This window comes from Leopardus geoffroyi, chromosome A1, assembly GCF_018350155.1.
Source record: "Leopardus geoffroyi isolate Oge1 chromosome A1, O.geoffroyi_Oge1_pat1.0, whole genome shotgun sequence".
Lineage (NCBI taxonomy): Eukaryota > Metazoa > Chordata > Mammalia > Carnivora > Felidae > Leopardus > Leopardus geoffroyi.
In genome coordinates this window covers 27,850,292-27,871,459 of record NC_059326.1, presented here as the reverse complement: position 1 = coordinate 27,871,459, position 21,168 = coordinate 27,850,292, and the positions used below count along the sequence as shown (strand labels likewise).

The 21,168-nt window shown below is 42.3% G+C and overlaps 1 long non-coding RNA gene across 3 annotated transcripts in view; it reads right to left on the bottom strand.

The window, feature by feature from the left end:
• LOC123597967 overlaps nt 1-13,660 on the bottom strand; it is a 71,290-nt gene extending 57,630 nt beyond the window's left edge. For 2 of the 3 annotated variants that reach the window (XR_006712335.1, XR_006712336.1), the window contains exons 1-4: nt 13,412-13,660; nt 13,164-13,285; nt 12,474-12,635; nt 11,241-12,185 (exon numbers count right to left, since the gene is read on the bottom strand). This is a non-coding gene — a long non-coding RNA (uncharacterized LOC123597967). Of the gene's footprint in view, nt 1-9,884; nt 9,924-11,240; nt 12,186-12,473; nt 12,636-13,163; nt 13,286-13,411 lie in introns of those variants that run through there. The other variant, XR_006712337.1, reaches the window with a different exon arrangement.
• Between the last annotated feature and the right edge of the window lie 7,508 nt (nt 13,661-21,168).

Here is a 21,168-nt window from a genome sequence, read left to right as displayed (position 1 = left end):
TAGCCCTGTATCAGGTTCCACACTGACAGCACAGAGCCTGCTTAAGATATTCTCTCTCCCTCTCTCTCAAAATAAATAAAGTTAAAAAAATAATCAATTAAAAAAAAAGAAGAAAAGGTAAGCTCATAAAGGTATGTTCTTCAGACCTGTAGAGAATAGCAAAACTTCAGAAATGATCTAAACATATAATGAATAAACATTGAAACAACAGGAGAATGTGATTCAAATATAGTATCTTTTCAAAAAAGCATAATATAAAATTAAATCTAGATTATGACTGTAACCATATAAAATTCATATATGTTTGTGGATGAGGGAACTCAAAAAATATTACTGTGTTATAGTTCCATAATGTTGAATTTTTTTTTACTGTCTTTATTTTTGTCATAAAACTTATATGATAATAAAGTTGGCTGCTCTTAAATCACTAAGCCCATAAGCTTCTTCTCCTTGCTGATAAGCAAGTCTATGTTTATCCATCTGACCCATTCATCCTCTATCATCAGTGAAATAAAGGAGGATGTTGTTAGAGGCCCAGTCTAACCTGCCCCATTTGTATCGCTACACTCAAACAGAACCTGGAGGCTGGTATTAGAAAGCCTTTTCTACTCTGGGAATCTTCTTCCAACTGAAAATTATGTCCTTATAAATGAAAAAAGATAGAAAATATCAAATGTGGCCCATCTGCCGGTGGGTGTGTGATTTGGTACAACTGCTTTGGACAACTACTTGGCGTTACCTAATAAAGAACATACTGCATACACCATGACCAAAAATCTCTCTGGTAGGTAGAAACACACAACAGAATCCCATATGACAATGAGAACGAACAATCTACAATTGCATATATTCAAACGGCTGAATGCCACAAATGTTGACAGAAATAAGCCAGATGCAAAAGTATATATACTCTACAATTCCATTTATGTAAGTGCAAAGCCAGGCAAAATTAATCTATGCTTTTAGGGAGCAGGATAATAGTTATCCTTGCAGGTAAAAGGGGAGATACTCCAAGGAGCATAAAGAGGCTTCTGGGGTGCTTATGATGTACTATTTATTGATCCAAATGCTGGTTATATGAGTGTGTTCGGTGTGTAGAAATTCATCAAGCTGTACACTTATATGTACTTTTCTGTAATGTATATTATGCTATAATAAAAGTTTTTCTGTAAAGTCAATAAGTATTATCAAAAGCATTAAGAGTGTTACCAGGAGCTTTCTTTTTTATGTAGATACTGAAAAGAGGGCCAGTTGGCAGAGTTAGGGTAGTGTTGTGAATTTACAATGAACTAGAAAATCAGGGTTATATAGCACAGCGTATCTGGGGAACTTTGTAACCAGCCAGGAATGGTTATTGCTAGTCACAGAGCCGAGAGCTCTCAATAAATTTTGTTTCCTCCATTGCCCACTGTCTGATGATCGGCCTCTTCTCCAACCACGAGAGGCAAGGAGGGAAGGGTATCAGCCTCGCAAGTGGTTAAAAATCAGCTCCAGGAAGCAGAGGAGAAAATGTCTATCCACCTGAAGAAGTGTCATTTTCCTTTAGTCCTCACAAAATTGGGTTCTCGGGAAGTTTGTATGGGAGAAATAAAGCTGACCACACCTGAAACAGCTGATCAATTTCAGCCTCACTTAAACTAGGCCCACCCACTTTCTGTTTTTCCTAATGTGATGCAGCAGGCAGTATGCAACACCTGCTATTCAGTGTTCTTGCCAAAAAAATGGAACGTGAATCTAGTCAATGCTTTATATTCAAGCACCTAAAGGAAACACAGGGTAGAAAAAGGTGTTAAATCACATTATAAGGATACAGGAAGCCAAATCTAGAAGATGGGAAATTCTACAAGGGAATTAACCTGGTTTCCTCAATAATAGAGGCATTAAAGGGAGAGAGGAAGGGAAAGTTGTAAATTTGAAAGGGATTTATAAGCCGTATCATGAAAATGCAATGTCTGGCTCTGAATCCTCAAACAAACTGACCATTAAGAAAAAGACATTTTTGAGGAAATCAGGGGGATTTAACCATAAAGAACTATTATAAATTTGGCTTTAAGTGATAATGGTTATTATGGTTATGTTTTTTTAAACACCTCCATTAGTGATTCATATTAAAGTATTTATCTGATAAAAATAACATAAAGCCTAGGTTTGCTTAAAAATACTCCAGCAAAAAATGAAAATACTTTAAAGTTAGGTGGAATATATGAAATAAAATAAAGCACCAATAATTGTTGAAGCCAGGTGATGGGCAGTGGGGATTCATCATGTTATTTTCTCCATCTTTTATTCTTTACAATAAAGAATCCGTCTTTAAAATAAAGAATAAAAGAACAAATGAGAACTCTGACAGTTGACCTGGAGCAATTTTCATGCTTTCTTGTTGAGTGAAAAGAGCGAGATGAAGTAAAGTACACATAACAATCAAAATAAAGAACCCATTTTGGGGTTATTTATAAAACGATGACCTGTTCTGTAATATATATATACATATATATGTTATATAAATACAAACATATATCAACAAACACATATGTAAACACATACATGTATATAAACATATGTGTGTATATGGGGCGCCTGGGTGGCGCAGTGGGTTAAGCGTCCGACTTCAGCCAGGTCACGATCTCGCGGTCTGGGAGTTAGAGCCCCGCGTCAGGCTCTGGGCTGATGGCTCAGAGCCTGGAGCCTGTTTCCGATTCTGTGTCTCCCTCTCTCTCTGCCCCTCCCCCGTTCATGCTCTGTCTCTCTCTGTCCCAAAAATAAATAAACGTTGAAAAAAAAAAATTAAACATGCGTGTATATATAAACACACATATATGTACGTTTACATGTGACTTCATAAGACGAGCACTGAGAATTATTTGAGCACAAGCTAGATTATAAACATGGACTAGCTGGGTGTAGAGGCTGATATGGGTTGGGAAAGAGTAGGAAAGGGCAGATAAAGAAAAATATTTCACTTAAAAAAAGGCATGATGCTATGATCCAATGCATAGATTTATATGAAATGATATAAATGAAACGGCACGACCTGCTCACGTTTCTGAAGCTGTTGTCCTCGCACTGGGGCCTCATGGCCACCATAAAACTCTGAAAGCTGCATGTAAACTGGGTGAGAACAAACGAGGAGCTCCCGTAGCAGCGCGCAGTGAACTGAAGTGAAACAAACAGAAGTGGGTGTGTGGTCAGGTGTTTGGGATGGGGGCTGGCTGGAAATCAATGCTTCAAAAATCCACTGAAACACTCACCACTGTGACACAGTCATGGATGGCAAGGAACCAAAAGGAAATGTCCGCTGAGCACACAGGAGAGAACGAACATCTTTTTCAAAGCAAGTGGCAGTCAGAACGTGCATCAGCACCAGGAAGCCGTGAGGCAGAGGGGTAGCACTGACCCAGGCATCGGAGGTCTATTGTTGACACCTTACCTTGGTTCATACACACTGCATGACCTTGGGAAAAGAAACTGGACCTCTTGGCCTCACTTTCTACACATGGAAAAATGAGAATAAAAGTAACAGCTCACCTGTGATGATCTCATGAGATAATATACACCTACTTTATTTTTAAAAGTGCTGTACATTTGAAAGTGCCAAAAAAAAAAAAAAAGAAAGAAAGAAAAAAGATCGCTTGGCCCCAGCCACACACATACGTGCACACCTCACCGTTCACATAAACAACGCCATATAGAAATGCACACCATATATACATAAGTGCTGTATATACATAAGTGTGACAGCAACATAACTCTCCTCCCAACTTTCAGATGGGAAAACCAAGGCTTAATGGCGTTAAAAAGCTAAAGGTCATATAGTAACCCATTATGATGCCACTGGGATCTAGCAGATATATATATTAAGTCGTCTCATTAACAGCTATTAAATATTATTTCTGATCTGGAAAGGAATCTATAATCCTTGACCTGAAAAACTTCTAAAACCAGCTGCTGTCGACTAAATTATGTCCACCCTCAAAATTCTACTGTTGAAGCCTTAACCTTCAATGTGATTGTATTTGGAGATAGAGCCTTTGGGAGGTAACTGGGTTTAGATGAGGTCATGAGGAGGGGGCCCTCATTATAGGACCAGTGTCTTTATGAGACGCCAGGGAGCTGACCTATTTCCTCTCTGCTATGTGAGGACACAATGAGAAAGCAGCCGTCTGCAAGCCAGAAAGAAAGCCCTCGCTGGAAATGGAACCCAGACTAACTTTGATCTTGGACTTGCCAGACTCCAGAACTATGAGAAAATAGAGGTCTGTTGTTTAAGCCACCTAGTCTATGGTACTTTAGTTATGGCAGCCCAAGAAGAAGTCCAAGACACCAGGGCAGGAGCCTCTAATCCAGGCTTTCACAATATTCTGAACGTACCCCCATCACAACACTGGACACCTTGTATTGTCAGTGCCACTTTGAGCTGTGCGGCCTTGGGCAAGTTACTTAACATTTCCCCGTGCCTCTGCTTCCTCTTCCATACAATGGACATAATAATGGAACTTAGCTCACAGGTCTTCCCACATTGTATTGTCATAACTAAGTGAGGTAATACATGAACTCACCTAGAACAGGATCTGGCAAATAGTAAACATTTAATAAGCAGAACAAGTTATAGCTGTTACCGTTGTTTTTGGTGCTACACCTGTCTACTTGGCTAAATTATAAACTCCCTAAGGGCCTAGGGACTTTGATTACCTTGCTCACAACTGTCACCTTCAGAACACACACAGTAACTCAGCACATAAGTGAATATTTGCTAAATGAACAACCAAATGAGGAGAAAGGAGAGAATGATTCAGTGCGAGAGAAACCATCTTCAGGAAGTACATACTGCATCTATAAATAGAAACAAAAGCTATTTTCTCAGAGATTTTAAGCCGAAATTTATAAGCTGCAATTTAATTGATTCAACACACAGCCAAAAAGATGAGGAAAGAACAGTATAATATTCTTGCACATAATAAAATATCCACCACAGAATGGCTGGGAGTGCACTCCCTCCTGAAGCCCATTAAAGCTGTCTGAACAACCACGGTGCAGGTTTTGGTTTTTCATTTAATTTTAATAAAATATTTTACTGGAGGAAGTTTGGGGTGTAATAGCAATGAAGTGTGTCTACTGCTTTAGGTGACCTTTCATTTCATTTCTGGACACCTGTGGAGATGAATATACTAATCTTAATGCCTGGGAGTTGAGGTTGCTAGTTACCCAAAAGCGAAATGTCACGTACAAAAACTTATTTTTTATTGTTTAATATCCAACTGTCTGGCCAGCAAATCACAATGACAAAAACAATAGCTATTTCAGGACAGGGTGCCACATGCATTATAGAAAATGCATCTCATTTGGAACTTTATTCCTATTCTTGATGAAAGATCAATGAAAATGTGAACTTTAAAATATTCCTCAGTGCTTCCTGAACAAGGGTGATTATGAGCCTTTAATTTTGTTTTGACTGAAATCGTAAAGCAAAGGCATGGATATATAGCACAGCGGTAACCACACCATCTGCATAAACCATCCATATCTCTAGGCAAACCTTTTATAGCCTAAATAAGTCCAGAAGACAATGAGAGCAGTAAGTAACTTAGATTTAAAAGCGAGACGGTGATCTGTAGCTCAAGGAAGTCGGAACAGACAGAGAGACTATTCATTCTATTACCAGGACTATGGTTGACAATTCTTCAACCTTATCACACATCTCAAAACATCAGAGCATTATTCCCACCTTGGACCAAATTGTCTGAAGGAATTCAGCAATATCGTCCTGTTCCTCTAAAGTACAAATAAGTTGCTCAAATGCGTAAGTTAGTCTCCCCAAAACGAGGGAAGAAAATGCTCTTCTGGTCCATTCTCAGTAGCTTTTGGGGATACTGAGAAGATGAAGCTGCCCAGAGATTTCTAACACAACTTTGTTTTGGACAATATCCACGTGTCATCTCTGTCAGACTCCCGCCCCCCACCCACACCAATCCTTATGAAAAAGGGCGAAAGAACATATTCGTGAAATCCTTATGCACATTTGTTTGAGGAGGTTAAGTCACATTGGACGGGGACTCCATGAAGTTTATTTCTCCTCCTCTGAAAATCTATAGTGGCCATCATTGGTGGTTCCATGCATCAAACTTCTGAGTTAAGCTAATTAGACAAAGTTTTGACCATGATGTTTACTTTCTTTATCAAAAGACCCTCCCTCGTTTGCATTTATTGGTTCAATGGTATAACCTTGAAGCTCTGACCGGACCACCTTCTCTTTTCTGAGGACACTTCACTCTTACCCTGGGTACTACCATTTAGCCATATGGCTTTAAATATTATCTATATCCTGATGATGCCCAAATGCTTACCTTCATCTCTGACTTCTGCTTGAGTTCCAGACTTTTATATCTAACTTCCCACTTGATGTGTCCATTAGGGATGAAGACTAGGAATCACAAATATAAGGAATCACAAACATGAAAAGAGAACTCTTGATTTCCATTTCACACTATTTCTCTTACAGAAGTCTGCTCACTTGCTCAAGCCCCAGATCCAGGATTCATCCTCGATTATTTCTTTCCTCCTCCATCAGCAATCCCTGACAGCCGGCCTCCAAAATAAACAGTAACTAAGCAAAAAACATAAACTGATACGGATTAACAAAGTGATGTGTCATTAAGACTATGAAATAAGTGGACATGAGAGGAGGGAGTGAGAGCCTACTTTTGACAGGCAACAAGGAAAACCTTTTTAGGAAGGTGGCAATTCTTCCATCTGGATGTCGAGATGGAGATGTCCATGCAAAGACCTAGGGACCAGCCATTCCAGGTAGAAGGAACAATGACACTAAGGCAAGAAGGAAGGCTGCTTTGACTAAGGGGAGTCGGGGTTTGGGGGCGGGGGCAGGAATGTACCATGAGCTCTGGTTGCAAAGAAAAATAGGAATCGACTCCTATGGGATATTTTCAGCCAAAATCAGGAGTTTGGAGTTTATTTATCTAAATGCAATAGCAAGTCATCAGCAGACTTTAATCTGGAGAGAGACAAGATTTATTTCATTTTCAAAACATCACCCAAGATCCTTGGGCAACATAAACTGAAGTCATTTGCATCCTTCCATCGCCATTACCACCACAAACAGATACTACTGATCCTGTTGAAAACACAGCAATGCTACGTAAAAGCATTGAGCAATTGTATAGAATACATTATCCACTCAGATGAAGAAGGGAAGTGGGGAGAACAGGAAAGGAGAGAGCAAGGAGAAGAGGGAAACCCAGGAAAAAGAACCTGAAACCAGACTGGTAATTCTGACAACTGATGAAAGAAGAGCCCACAGGAGCACGGGTCTCCACAGTCCACCAGGAAGCTAAAGGCAGAGGCTTTACCTTGCACTGAGAAAAGGAGACAATGCCCCGGGGGCGGTGTGAGGCAGGAAGCTGAAAAAACAAGAATCCTGCACAGAGTAAAGTTCTGGAAAGGACTTCCTTCTCTTCAGAAAGAGGCTTAGAAAAACCCTACCCATCAGCTCAGGAAAGGGAAAGAGAAAACCTTACAAATTGCTGGGAATCTAAGTAGAAAACAAATAAAATCTTCCATGAAATTAAAACCCCACACCAGACATGGTATCAGAAATTACAATGCCCAAAGAATATAATAAATGCAAACCAAGAGAATGTTACAAAACCTAGTCTAGTACAAGGGACCCCCTGAAGTCCAAGAAAAGTAAATGCAAAATTGAGCCACAAGGGAGTATGTCCCTTACCTGGGAAAAACAACCCCAGTTTAAAAGGAATTTGCAATAAAAAATTACAAAACACACAAGAAATGAAATTACTGGAAAGAGAATAGCAGACACGACCATTGGATTTAACACCACGTATTCTAGGGTAGTTGACAAGACAATGTGAAAAAGATTATACAATAAGAACTAAAACTAAAACGGAAGAGCCAAGAACTAGGAAAAAAGGAGACAAAGACAAAAACACATATTATCTTTAAACCTTAAAAAAAAAAAAGTTATTCCAGAACAATCTACAAAACAGAGCTAGAGGCCTCATACTTCCTGACTTCAACACATATGACAAAGCTACAGAAATCGAAACAGAGTGGTACTGGCATCCAGACAGACATAGAGACCAAGGGGGCAGAAGAGCCCAGAAATAAACCCACACATATACGGCCAAATGATCTTTGACAGGGTGTCGCTACTATATGATGGGGAAGGAGAGTCTCTTCAACAAATGGTGCTGGGAAAACTGGATATCCATATACAAAAGAGCAAAGTTGGATGCTTACCCCACACCATACACAAAAATCAACTCAAAATGGATTACACTTAACTGTAAGACCTGAAACTATAAAACTCCTGGGTGAAAACATAGAGGAAAGCTTTGTAACATGGGATCCGCAATGATTTCTTAGATAAGGCAACAAAAGGAAAAACAGACAAGTGAAACTATACAAACAAGCAAAGGAAACCGCCAACAGAGTAAAAAGGCAACCCATGGAATGGAAGAAAATATTTACAAATCATATATACGATAAGGGGTTAATATCCAAAATACATAAGGAACTCCTACAACTCTAGCAAAAAAGACAATAACCCAATTATAAAAATGGGCAAAGTATCTGAATAGGCTTTTTTCTACAAAAGACATATATATGAAAAGATTCTCAACATCACAATTCATCAGGGAAGCACAAGTCAAAAACACAATGAGCGAGCACCTCACGCCTATTAAGATGGCAATTCTCAAAAAACAAAACAACAAAAAATAACAAGCACTGGTGAGGATGTGGAGAAAATGGAACCCCTACGTGCTGTTAGAGGGAATATAAAATAGTGCAGCTGCTACAGAAAACAGTATGGAGGGTCCGCAAAACATTAAAACTAGAACTACTGTATGACCCAGCAATCCTAGTTCAGGATATTTATCCAAAAGAATTGAAATGAGGATCTCAAAGAGATACGCGCACTTCCATGTTCATAAAGCATTACTCACCAGAAATGGAAACAACCTTGGTGTCCATAAACAGATGAATGGATAAAGAAAATGTGGTATATACAAACAATGGAGTATTATTCAGCTTTTAAAAAGAAAGAAATCCTGTCATATGCTACAGCATGGATCAACTTTGAGGACGTAATTATCTCATAATGTGAGATAAACCTGGCAAAGAAGGACAAATACCACATAATTCCATTTATCGGAGGTATCAAAAGTAGTCAAACTCGGGGCGCCTGGGTGGCGCAGTCGGTTAAGCGTCCGACTTCAGCCAGGTCACGATCTCGCAGTCCGTGAGTTCGAGCCCCGCGTCAGGCTCTGGGCTGATGGCTCAGAGCCTGGAGCCTGTTTCCGATTCTGTGTCTCCCTCTCTCTCTGCCCCACCCCTGTTCATGCTCTGTCTCTCTCTGTCCCAAAAATAAATAAACGTTGAAAAAAAAAATATATTACAAAAGTAGTCAAACTCATGCAAGCAGAGTAGAATGATGGCTGCCAGTGGTTGGAAGAGGGAGAAATGAGGAACTGCTGTTCAATGGCTATAGAGTCTCAATCACGCAAGACGAAAAAGTTCTTGGACATTTTCTGTACAACACTGTGCATATAGCTGACAACATAGTGCTATGCACTTAAAAATTTGCTAAGAGTATAGAATTCATGGCATGTGTTTTTTTAACCACAATAAAAGGTATTAGGGACAAGTCTCTATTTTAATAAGCTGTTGTATTTCAGAAGAGTGTTTATTACAATTTAAAAACTCAATGAAGGGGCGCCTGGGTGGCTCAGTCGGTTAAGCGTCCGACTTCGGCTCAGGTCATGATCTCACGGTCCATGAGTTCGAGCCACGCATCAGGCTCTGTGCTGACAGCTCAGAGCCTGGAGCCTGTTTCAGCTTCTGTGTCTCCCTCTCTCTCTGCCCCTCCCCTGTTCATGCTCTGTCTCTCTCTGTCTCAAAAATAAATAAACATTAAAAAAAAAATTAAAAAAAAAAAAAAGAAAGAAATCCTGTCGTATGCTACAGCATGGATCAACTTTGAAGACATAATTATCTCAAAATGTGAGATATCAATGAATAGGTTATAGTAGATGAGAACCAGCTCGAGAGAAAATTAGTAAACTCCAAATATATTTGAAGAAATTACACAAAATGCAGCACAAATACATGTAGAACAGAAAGAAAGGCTGGGCATGTATCTAGTAGGCATGTATCTAGTAGGATAACAAGAAGAGAGAACGGTGAAGAAGCAGTATTTCGGTCTGAATAATCACAGAACTCTATTCTCCCAGACATAAAGTGTGCTCTGAGGGGGAACACATGTGTGTCCAAATAAGCATTTCCCTCAGGCAGATGTATGAGGTTGGGAGACATCTTTTCAGCGGGCTGCAAGATGCAATGTCAAGGGAAGGTATTGTGCTTTGGGTGGGGGTAGAGAATGTGCATCATGAATGGAAATCCAGAACTCCTTAGCTTTTTTTCCCGCACCTACTCTTTCTTTACACGAGCTGTGTCCGGGGGTGGAAAACCCTGAAAACAAAGGCACACGCTTAAGAGTACCCACTGTGAACCTAACACTTTTCTAGGCAACGCGTGTAGGGTGAATAAGACCTTATCCGTCCAGGGAGAACCAGAATATCAGGGGCTGAGAGGGGCTGGGACCCACGCCTGCTGACATCTGAGTCCCAAACTCCTTCTGCTCTGTCTTCCTCCCTCATGATTCCACAACACTGTGTGGCAGCCATGACAATGACTGAGAGCTAACAAAAGGTATTTTAACCTCCTCTCGACCCTGCTTTGAGCTCATCACGAAAGGAAATGCTCCAGCCTCCCTCTGGTAGCCAGAGCCACTCTCACTGCGTTCTTTTGGCAGAAGCATCTCATTTGGAGCGGCCTGGGGTCCCTGGGCTCTTTGAAAGGATCGGTGGGGATGAGTGTCTACAACTTATGGCAGCTGTGAAAAAATGCTCTGCTCACAGCCTAAGGGAGAGCAAGGCCACGGGCAGAGCGGGGGCCAACAGTGCAGGCACTGGGCATGCTGGAACCTGCAGCCACGCAGCCCTGGCCAGTGACGGGTTCTACTGAGTGATCAGGACAGGGCAGTAGACACGAGGATCAGAAAGGGGGCTGCTGAAAATGGAAGCAAATACTGCAAAATAAAAAAAGCACCGTCACGCTCTAGACAAACATGAAATAATCGACTTAAATCCTTTTGCATTTAAGTGAAACACAAGTGCAAATTCAAGATTTCTGAACCGGCACCTTACCTTTCAAGGCTGGTAAACGTAAGTCGTCCTTTCTCCTGGAAATCATGCCTTGAACTCTGCTACAGACAGGGTGGCCGCCTCCTGATTTGCTCAGGGACAGCCGCGTGTATAGCTGCTGTCTCAGGTGTGACCTCTTTTCAGCATTTGTTCAGGATTCTTTAAGTAACAGCAGGGGTGGCAGCAGCAGCGGCAACAGTACCAGTGGCCTAAGTTAGCCGGGACAGGCTCAGTCCGCTTCCAGTGGGGATGCTGTGAGGTACCCCTCAGAGACCCATCAGGATTATTCCTGAAGCTTCCAGGAGGGCTTCTGGAGAAAGCCCCAGCCATCAGCCCTCCTCAGACTTGCTTCAGATGAAAAGTGGCATCTCAGCACGGCCACGTCCTCTTCCCAGAGTGCCCAGGTTCAATGACTTGTTTACGGAGAGGTAGAAAAGCCTGGCCCGGCTTCGAGGCTCCCCACAGGAGCTTGGGTTGGCTTGTGTTGAGGCCCCCCTCACAGGCCAGCTTCTCCTTCTGCCCAGGCCACCTCCCTCGCTCCCCTCCCAGAGTGGGTGGTCCAAAGAACACGCCCCAACAAACTCCTGGATGCTCATCTCCATCTCAGAGTTGACTTTCCAAGCAGCTCACGGCAATGACCGGTGCCACTTGGTGCTTTCGGCTTTCTACACGTCTGGTAGCACACGAGACACTTATGTAGTGAACGGAGTTCTTACTCTGGTTAGATCAGAGGATGCCCGGAGGTAACCGATCTCATTTTTTCCAATCATGTCTAGACACAATGTATGGCAGGCTATCTGATGTCGAGATGCTTCTTCAAGGTGGAACTTGCTGGCCAGGTGTGGGCAGCACAGTGAACAGACAGCCTCTGTCAGCCTCTTCAGGGTCAGCCTCAGCTTCAGAGAGTGGCCCCATTGAAGTTCACACACCTTCCAGGACAGCCCACACCTGGTGACCGAGTAAGAAGCGGGTGTGTGTAAGTCCAGCTCTTTGGCCGAATGCGAACACCTCCGAGGGGTTACCCTTACTCCAGAGTTCCCAGCTAGTTTAGCCTAGGCTTTGTCAAGCCTGTATGACATCTGGACATCTTCCTCTACCCAATCCTGCTCTTCCCCTCTCCTCTTGATCCCCAAAATAGACCCCGAACTTCCTCTCAGCATCTTCTTCTGAATAATTCAACCCGCAACCCAATGTAACACCTCCCCTTCCAGGATGGCTTGTGGGGTGCTCACTTACCAAAGAAAGTGACAGAACACCAGCAGCTGGGAAGAGCTCTCATCCATCTGGGATAATGATAAGAGGAGATTTGGTGCAGCTGCCTCTGTCGTCTTAACGTGAGAGATACCCAAAGTCAGCAGGTCACCATTGGGTGCAGTGGAAAACCAGGGAAATCTTAGTCTAGATGTATATGAAACATGGGTAATGGGCACTGAGCAGTCCCATCACATAGCATATGGAAACAAATCCAAATACTCTTCCTACAGTGGGTTTAACATTAACGGCATGCAGGATGAATCTACAACTATTAAATTGTGTGGTTACGCGGTGGCACTTTAAAAATTGGCAACAATGGGGCGCCTGGGTGGCGCAGTCGGTTAAGCGTCCGACTTCAGCCAGGTCACGATCTCGCGGTCCGTGAGTTCGAGCCCCGCGTCAGGCTCTGGGCTGATGGCTCAGACCCTGGAGCCTGTTTCCGATTCTGTGTCTCCCTCTCTCTCTGCCCCTCCCCCGTTCATGCTCTGTCTCTCTCTGTCCCCAAAAAAATAAATAAACGTTGAAAAAAAAAAAATTAAAAATTGGCAACGAACGTTTGGGCATTAACGGGTTAAAAAGAGGAAAAGGACTGTTTGATGGAAAACCAAATACTCTATTCATGAGAAAGTCTGTGACAAACCTATAAATTCCAAAAGGTTGATCGACACTTACCCTCTACTAGAGGAGTCACATGCTATCGCTGATCCCACAAAAACCAGAAGACGCACATCTGCTCAAGTGTCGGTGTCAGCTCCCAAAGACTGTGCCGGAACACAATGACCTGACACGCACAGCTGTGGAAAATACGCAGGAAAGCAAGACTTTCATCTAGATCAATTAAACATTGCTCTACAGTTTTATTCTAATAATTATTTATTAATTTATTAATGTCTCTGTATTCTATTTATTAATCAACTTACTGTATCAATTTCATTCTATTGTTCTTGGGCACATAGAAAAAGTGAAGACAGCTGTTCATGTGCTGGCTCCCCTGGCAGAAGAGCGTTTCAAGTTAATTAAATGACGTCACTTTTACAGAAATGTAATCAGAAGCTACAAACTGGAAAACAGTCATTTTCCATAATGATTCCTTTTTTTTAAAGTTTATTTATTTCTGACATAGAGACAGACAGAGCATGAGTGAGGGAGGGGCAGAGAGAGGGAGACACAGAATCGGGAGCAGGCTCCAGGCCCTGAGCTGTCAGCACAGAGCCCGACGCGGGGGCTCGAATTCACAAACCGTGAGATCATGACCTGAGCCGAAGTCACTTGCTCAACCGACCCAGGCACCCCAATTCTTTTTTTTTTTTTTTAATTCATGGTACCAGTAAAGCATTTGGGATTTCATTCTGTTGAAGGTAAACACCTGGCATTACCAGGGTGCAATGCCATGATAAACTCCGTTAAATGAGTCACTGCTGCTGTAAATTCAGTTCCTAGAGAGTTCAAACGACAGATAAAAGTTATCCTTGCATACTGATATAAGTACAAATTTTGATGGAGCACAGTACCATGGTAAAACCCCATTTTTGCAAAAAACACTGATGGAGTAGAAATGTGCTTGGAATTAAGTGTGGTGCAACATGGTACTCAAGTTGTCAAAATAAGCAATGGCTGAGGAGTTTATAAATAGCATAACGTATATAGTACTTGGAATAACTGAACCACACACTTTTTGTGAAAAGTCTGATTTTGAATACCAAGCAATGCGTGGTTTCTCTTTTTGCTAGCTGCCATAAGTAGGATTTTAGAAAAATATGAGCCTTTGAAAAAATAATTTGTAAATCAATCTAAGTGTCCTATGATGGTGTTGAACTCTTTATAAATAAGCCTTCTAGATTTGGGCCATATCCTTCTAAATCCATTTTGGAGAAGTTGTTATCAACATCTTCAGTGAGCAGATGATCAAACTTCAGTTTTCTAGAATTTCAGCAAATTGGGATTATTGGTAATGAGGTTTAAAAACAGCAAGACGTGGGGCGCCTGGGTGGCACAGTCGGTTAAGTGTCCGACTTCAGCCAGGTCACGATCTTGTGGTCCGTGAGTTCGAGCCCCGCGTCGGGCTCTGGGCTGATGGCTCAGAGCCTGGAGCCTGTTTCCGATTCTGTGTCTCCCTCTCTCTCTGCCCCTCCCCCGTTCATGCTCTGTCTCTCTCTGTCCCAAAAATAAATAAACGTTGGAAAAAAAAATAAATAAATAAAATAAAAAATAAAAACAGCAAGACGCTAAAATTTGTACCCACAAGGGCAAGGGAAGAACTGAACAAATTAAATAATGGCAGCTCAAATGATGTGTAAGATTTAAATATGCAGTTCTAGAACTACACTTTGGAATATCTCCGTTCGTAGAGAGAATTTTTTTTATAGAGTTCCTTCCTATCTTCCGTTGTACCAGACTAGGGTAAAGTTGAGAAACAAGTTTTTTGCAAAATATAAACATGGCACAATAGAGACAACTAATTTGACAAGCTTTGCCTTGTAAAAATACTTTTTGAGGAAAGGAATGGAAGCAAGAACACCCTTGAAACTGCGTTAGAATTGAGAACATCATCCACTTAGAATGTGTTCCGATCCTATTAGTATGCCAGAGAAAGTACAGTCTCCAACACAATATGGTCTACAGAAAGGTTAATTGAAGGTTCGTCTCAAATTTATTAGCCATAAAATGTAATTTTGAAGAAAAATTCAGGTAACTTTTGGTTCAACATAACAAGATCATATAAGAAAAAAAATCCCACTTGCTTCAGAACAAATACAGTACCGTGGTATGCGAGATATGTGTTTTAAGGAACTGATTAAAGAGGTGAATAAGGATTCTGATATTTTTTAATGTTTACTTTTCAATATAAAGTCGTATTAAAGTTTACCGTGCGCAGTTATGTTATTACACGTTTTGGGAAAAACTATTTTTAAACAATTCTTGAATATAACTTTTATGGGTTCACCAACATAATGAAACTATCAGTCATTAAATAAATATTTCAAAAAACACATGGTTACTTTCAGCACTTTCTTCCTTCTCAAAAGTGTTCTGGTTTGAGTGGTAAATACTATGATCACCCTATGATGACACCCACAGTCATCAGGTTCCTCACACTTTGAAGAAAATGAATGTTCTCTGACTCCCCCTTCTAGGGACAAAGGCTCTCAGGATGCAAAGGACTCTCAAAGAAGAGAGTATGCATAAAATTCTCAGTATGCATAGGATTTCTTTGGGAGCCTATTATAATACAGATGCCTGCCCCTACTCACAAAGTCCATGATGGGGCCCTAGAGTCTGTATTTTGCCCAAGACTTCCCCATCTCTCCAACAGATTCCTGGAGATCCAAATGCAGCTTTGAAAAATGCAGCTGGCCTTTTCTCAAATCAACTTCCAGAGGCTTTTCTTGGCATGGAGTTGAACTCTACATCCCTGAAGTCCCACCCACTAGTAAGATCAGCCACAAAAAGAGAAAATAGAGCTCTCTTCCCCATGATGGATCTTCAACTGTGAGGAGACGACTTTTATCCGTTTCTGGAGTTTTCTCTTCTCTGGTCTAATTACTTCAGTTACTTCAACTCTTTTTCAAAACGTAAAATACACACAACATAAACTCATAAAAGATTATTGAGAATACAAAGTATTCCCACACAGAAAGACTAGGGTGATATGGCTCAGGCATAATGTGAGTGGAAACATCCAGGATTTTAGCTGATGGTAAACTCAAAAGGAGTCAACAGTATTAATCATTACAAGAAGAAGAAGAGAGAGAGCAGGAGGATGAAAGAGGGAGGAGAAAGAGGAAAAGGAGAAAAAAACATCTCTACCTCTATTTGTCGATATCAAATGAAATGATGCTGATTACTCAGACGTCTTCTAACACATTCTACTGTTGCCATTCACACTTCTTTGATCAAATACTTCCTACTTCCTGGAATGCCAGCTCCGCTCCTCCCCTAAAGCAACCAGCTATTTTCAAAACTATTCATCTTTCAAGATTCAGTTCACTGATCGGGTCCTCAAGCACCTCAGAAGAATTTACTCCTCTTTCCTCTGTGCACCCGCTGTCCCCAAAGAGCCGTCACCAGACTCATCTGTTGACACGTCTCTTATGGCATGTACACCTCCAAGTAGACTATAGAATTTAGATATTATGTTTATTGCTAGTCCTCTATCTGTCCTCTAATATAAGCTTCATGAGGGCAGGGCTGTGGTTTTATTTAAAATCCTATTTCCAGGGGCACCTGGGTGGCGCAGTTGGTTAAGCGTCCGACTTCAGCCAGGTCACGATCTCGCGGTCCGTGAGTTCGAGCCCCGCGTCGGGCTCTGGGCTGATGGCATCCCCACTTTAATACAAACATGCAACCTCCCTACTGATGGGATGAAAACTGAACTCCCTCCTTTAAATATTTTTTAAATTTGGGGCGCCTGAGTGGCTCAGTTGGTTGAGCGTCCGACTTCAGCTCAGGTCACGATCTCACGGTTCGTGAGTTCGAGCCCCGCGTCAGGCTCTGGGCTGATGGCTCAGAGCCTAGAGCCTGTTTCCGATTCTGTGTCTCCCTCTCTCTCTGCCCCTCCCCCGTTCATGCTCTGTCTCTCTCTGTCCCAAAAATAAATAAACGTTGAAAAAAATTAAAAAAATAAAATAAAAAATAAAATCCTATTTCCAGTACCTGGAAGAGTGCCCAGCACACATTGGGGCAGTCAATCTTTGTTGGATAAACAAATAAGTAAATTCATATATTTTTAAAGAACTATGTCCTATTTATCTTCCTAGACAATACAACATAATGTACAGTCGACAAATGTTTATGGAAAGAGAACGTAAAGAAAGGGAGAAAGGAATGGATTATTTGACAACTGGGAAACAATGTCCACATTAAGGGCTTTTTGTGCTGCTAAGGAAAGGGATCAAATACAGATAGGCTGGGCCTATCAAATGCGCCCTTGAATATCCATAGAACACCTACTCGTACATGTAATAATGTATCAGATAGGGAACGAACTGGGTATCTAAGGTCCTTTCCAAGTCTGGATTCCACAGTTCCCAGGTGGTGGAATTTACCTGTCTTCAGCCAGCCTGCTTTTCTCCCTTCCTCCACCCTCAAAACTCTCCCTGTGTGGGTGGGTAAACTCACTGGCACATTTTCTCAGAGCCATGCACTGAAATTCATTCAGAGCCAGCACCTTGGGCTCATTTACAAACAATGCATGGCTCGCACAGAATCTCTTCACCCATCTTGGGCTTCCAACTCTTAACAACATTCATTCTACCCTGTTTAGTCCAAAGACAGCTCTCCTTGACAGAGAAAACAGGAAAAACAGCAGGAAACAAGTTCTGCTTTCTTCACGTTATCCATCAACATCACACCATTGGCCGCAAGCAACACGGCCTGCCTCTTCCTTCTTGTTCTCGCTCTGAAGTTGTAAGTCCTCCATTATCCTGCCCTTAACTTTTTTTTTTTTTCTTTCTCAAAAGCCTCAGCACACTCTGGCCTTTGGTCCTTCTGTTCCCTGTTACTGGCCATTGCCTCTCTTTCACATAATTTTTGGTGACAGGTCTTTCCACTTTTTGGCACGTGCCCTTTTTAAATCTGAGTTTCTCAGAGAGAATGCTTCCATGTTGGCTCTAGATGCCCTCACTTTTGGTCTTCAGCATGGATAATGTGTAATTGCAAAGACAGACTATAATTTTGAAAGCTTACCTATCCCTTTGAATTCCCCCTTCAGTAATAGGATGATAACCATCTTGTCTTGAATTCATTGAAATCTGCCTTCTCTAAGTGTTGAGTACTTGTGTTAGCATTCCAAGCTTTCTGTTTGGCTAGCAGAAATCCTAAAATGCCACAACTACTTCCTCACAAGATTCCCATCACTTCCACGATACCATGAGGAAGAAACTGTATCCTGACGACAGAAATTACCACTTATCTTTATGTCTCCACATCCCATGTTCAAAACAGACTGGAATATAAATACTGTATTTAAATTTTGATCTCTGATCTTTCCTAATTCACAACGTTCCCTTTCAAATATTCCTCTCTCATCTGTTTCTGCGGCCCCAATACGCAGGCACAATTTCTGTTCCATTTCGGCACCATTATGGTTTCTAACTCGTAGTAATTAAAAGGTCTAACCAGTTCATAATACAGTGGGGATCACTCACGTAGCATTTATGTAGAAACGGAGACGTCTTCCCTCTGATGACCGGACAATTCCTACAGCTTGGCTGCAACACAGTTCTTTGGGCACAAAGAGGCCCTGAGTGCATGCACGCAGCTCTGGGAGGCGAAGCAAAGGAGTCGTAAGCAGCGGCTTGCTGGGACATGTGAGTTGCAGCGGCACCAGTCTCCCTGTAGCCTCTGCTCCAGAAGATGGCACAATGACATGGCAATACATGTACCGAAAAGGTTCCTCTATTTGCCTTCATTTGCCTTTAAAACCCTCACTTTTCAGCATGTATTTCTGTGAGGGGAAAAAAGAAATTATCTTTCTATGATCCTTTGTAAGCTCCACCGTTAAACAGTGGACTGTTCAAAAAGAAAACGATTCCAATGCAGGGCTTCTTCCTGAAAGAAATACCTAACTTTCCGAAAGCCAACCAAATCGTCAAGTTAAAAAGAAGCTCACCAAATTTTTAAAACATTTAACAAAATCAATCTGACGAAAGAATCTCATTTTTTTTTTCCAGCTTAAAGTGTTTGGAGAGCACAGGAGTTCTCCCGTGTAACAACACACAAAACGAACGTGGGTGCTCAGGTCTATGCCAGGAATGGAATTAAGACCAGCTGCCCCATATTGTCCATAACTACCCCCAGCAGTTTTCATTTTCTTGTGATGAGTCACTGGACGGCTTGCTGCTTTGCACCTTTTAAAATCTCTCAGTGCAGGGGGGTGCCTGGGCCCTTAAGCAACTGACTTCAGGTCATGATCTCTGAGTTCCTGAGTTCAAGTCCCGCACTAGGCTCTGCCCTGACCTTTCTTCAGGTCCTCTGTCTCCCTCTATCTCCATCCCCTCCCCTTGCCGACTCACATGTGGGCTCTGTCTCTCAAAAATAAATAAATATTAAAAAAAAAAAAAAATCTAGCAAGCAGGAATCTACTTCTAGGTTCCAGTTCAAGATGGTGGCTGGGAAGACTCTGAACTCCTCTCCACGGAACACACCGAATCACACCTATTAACAGAATGGCTGGTCCGGAAGCAAACCGAGCACTGACTGCACAGCTGCCGAATAACCAGGGAAAGAACAGCAGGAGACACAGAGACGTGGTAAGTAACTTACCTTACCGGAAGCCCCACCTCAGCCCCGCCCCCTGACACTGTGAAGGGCAGTGGGGAAGGAAGGAAAGTAAGGGAGGGATCACAGGAAAAAAATGGGGGTTAAAAGAGGAACTAGCACAGAAAAGAGTGCTAGAACTCGGCCAAGCGGTAGGGGAGTGATGGGAAAGCTCTCCAGGGACACCCTTCATGGTCCCCCCCTTACCTTACAAGCCTAGACCAGAGCACGGTGGGGACCCCCAAGGGGTGGGGCCGGTCCTCTCGGTGAGCTTGCAACCGTAGCAAGCCCAGGGTCCATAACCCCACATCAGCCCACCTCTACAATAGGGCACAGAAAAAGCAGGTGGTGGGGTTAAAAGAGCTCGGGAGCTGTAGGCACACTCTCTCCCCTGTCGCTTTAAAAGCCCAAACTGATGCAATAAGGAGGGGGTCTCAACACCGCAACTGATGGGTCAGATCTCACAAAAAGCTTGCAATCCCCCGCAAGCCCAGGCATTGCAGGCCCACACCAGCCCAGGTTGTACTGGGACACCGGAAAAGGCCAAGGTTTCAAAGGGCCAAGGAATTGCTACAACGCTCTCTCCCCCTCCCCCTTAAAAGCCCCAACTGGAGCCGGGTCTGGCTGCCATGGGGCTTTCTAACCCTTCTAACCTGCACTTTTTAACCCTCACAGGGAGCTTGCCACCTCGGCAAGAACAGGGACCTCAAGCCTACACCAGCCCCAGTCGCGCGTGCGCCAGTGCTGGAGAACCGCGGAGGTGGGAAGCCGCAGTTTAAAAGGGGCGAAGAACCCCGGGCTGTTCTCGCCTCTTGCGCCTTAAAGGGCCAGACCAGAGCAGGGTCCAGCACAGGGTGAGCTGTGAGCTTGCAACCTCAGACAAGCCCACACCAGCCACCCTGTAGTGCGAGGGCACAAAAACAAGTGGTGATCTTGTGGGGATTTACGTTTTTACTTTATTTTACTTTTAAAAAGTTTTTTTTTTTTATTTTGGGTTTTTTTTTGGGGGGGGGGGTGTTGTTCTTTCTTGTTCTGTTTTTCTTTTCTCTTTTATTTTTTAATTCTCCCTGTAAAAAGTCACAGTTTAAAAGACTAACTAGTACAGACAGCCACAGCTCCAGCCAGCCAGCAGTCACAAAGCACACAGTCTGCAGGAGGGACATCATCCACAAGACCACTCCTTCAACTTTAGGTGGAGAAGCCATTTTGTCTAATCCATAGAACCAAACACAGAAAGACAAGCAAAATGGGGAGGAAGAGATATATATTTCAACAGAAAGAACAAGAAAAAAAAAGCTCAGAAAAAGAACTAAATGAAACAGAGATAACCAATATGCCTGATAAACAATTTAATAACTCTAAAGATACTGCACTAGAGAAAAGAATGGGAGAACTCAGTGAGACCTTCAATAAAAAGATA